We start from the raw sequence: 1,756 nt of genomic DNA on the forward strand, positions 1-1,756 counted from the left end.
GAGACAGAGCTAGGATATGGTTGGACTCACAACTTAAAGAAAGCTTGAACTCTTGGGAAAAGCTAGTCAATGCCTTCTTGGCAAAGTTCTTTCTACCTCAAAAATTGAGTAAGCTTAGAGTGGAAGTCCAAACCTTCAGACAGAAGGAAGGTGAATCCTTCTATGAAGCTTGGGAAAGATACAAACAATTGATCAGAAAGTGTCCCTCTGACATGCTTTCTGAATGGAGCATCATAGGTATCTTCTATGATGGTCTGTCTGAGCTGTCCAAGATGTCATTAGACAGCTCTGCTGGAAGATCTCTTCATCTGAAGAAGACGCCTGCAGAAGCTCAAGAACTCATTGAAATGGTTGCAAATAACCAATTCATGTACACTTCTGAAAGGAATCCTGTGAACAATGGGACAAATCAGAAGAAAGGAGTTCTTGAGATTGATACTCTGAATGCCATATTGGCTCAGAAAAAAATATTGACTCAACAAGTCAATATGATTTCTCAAAGGCTGTCTGGAAAGCAAGCTGCACCAGGCAGTACTAAGGACGCTTCATCTGAAGAAGAAGCTTATGATCCTGAGAATCCTTCAATAGAAGAGGTGAATTACATGGGAGAATCCTATGGAAACACCTATAATCCTTCATGGAGGAATCATCTAAACCTCTCATGGAAGGATCAACAGAGACCTCAACAAAGTTTCAACAACAATAATGGTGGAAGAAACAAGTTTAGCAATGGCAAGCCTTTTCCATCACCTTCTCAGTAACAGACAGAGAATTCTAAGCAGAGCCATTCTGACTTAGCAACCATGGTCTCTGATCTAATCAAAACCACTCAAAGTTTCATTAGCAACCATGGTCTCTGATCTTTTCATGACTGAAACAAGGTCCTCCATTAGAAACTTGGAGGCACAAGTGGGACAGCTGAGCAAGAAAATTACTGAACTCCCATCGAGTACTCTTTCAAGCAATACAGAAGAGAATCCAAAAGGAGAATGCAAGGCCATTAACATGACCCACATGGCCGAACTTGGAGAGGAGGAAGAGGCAGAGATCGCCACTGAGGAAGACCTCAATGGACGTCCAATAGCCTCCAATGAGTTCCCTAATGAGAAACAATGGGAATCTGAGGCTCACACAGAGACCATAGAGATTCCATTGGATTTACTTCTGCCATTCATGAGCTCTGATGAGTATTCTTCCTCTGAAGAGGATGAGCATGTCACTGAAGAGCAAGTTGCTAAATACCTTGGAGCAATCATGAAGCTAAATGACAAGTTATTTGGTAATAAGACTTGGGAGGATGAACCCCCTTTGCTCACCAAAGAATTGGATGACTTGTCTAGGCAAAAACTATCTCAAAAGAGACAAGATCCTGGGAAGTTCTCAATACCTTGTGCCATAGGCACCATGACCTTCAAGAAGGCCTTGTGTGACCTAGGGTCAAGTGTAAACCTCATGCCTCTCTCTGTAATGGAGAAAGCTAGGGATCTTTGAGGTACAAGCTGCAAGAATCTCACTGGAGATGGCAGACAATTCAAGAAAACAAGCATATGGATTTGTAAAGGATGTTCTGGTAAAAGTTGAAGACCATTACATCCCTACTGATTTCATAGTCCTAGAGACTACAGCTACTTATGAGTCTTGGCCGTGGCCCTAAGCATTTTGTTTTCCAGTATTACCACCGGATACATAAATGCCACAGACACATGACTGGGTGAACCTTTTCAGATTGTGACTCAGCTTTGCTAGAGTCCCCAGT

General features: G+C 42.3%; 1 non-coding gene across 1 annotated transcript; it reads right to left on the minus strand.

Moving 5' to 3' along the window:
• Nucleotides 1-110: 110 nt before the first annotated feature.
• On the minus strand, nucleotides 111-218 carry LOC127743106 (small nucleolar RNA R71). Its single transcript, XR_008004401.1, has one exon. It is a non-coding gene; the product is annotated as a small nucleolar RNA R71 (small nucleolar RNA).
• Nucleotides 219-1,756: the final 1,538 nt, after the last annotated feature.

This window comes from Arachis duranensis, chromosome 1 (assembly GCF_000817695.3).
Source record: "Arachis duranensis cultivar V14167 chromosome 1, aradu.V14167.gnm2.J7QH, whole genome shotgun sequence".
Taxonomy (NCBI): domain Eukaryota; kingdom Viridiplantae; phylum Streptophyta; class Magnoliopsida; order Fabales; family Fabaceae; genus Arachis; species Arachis duranensis.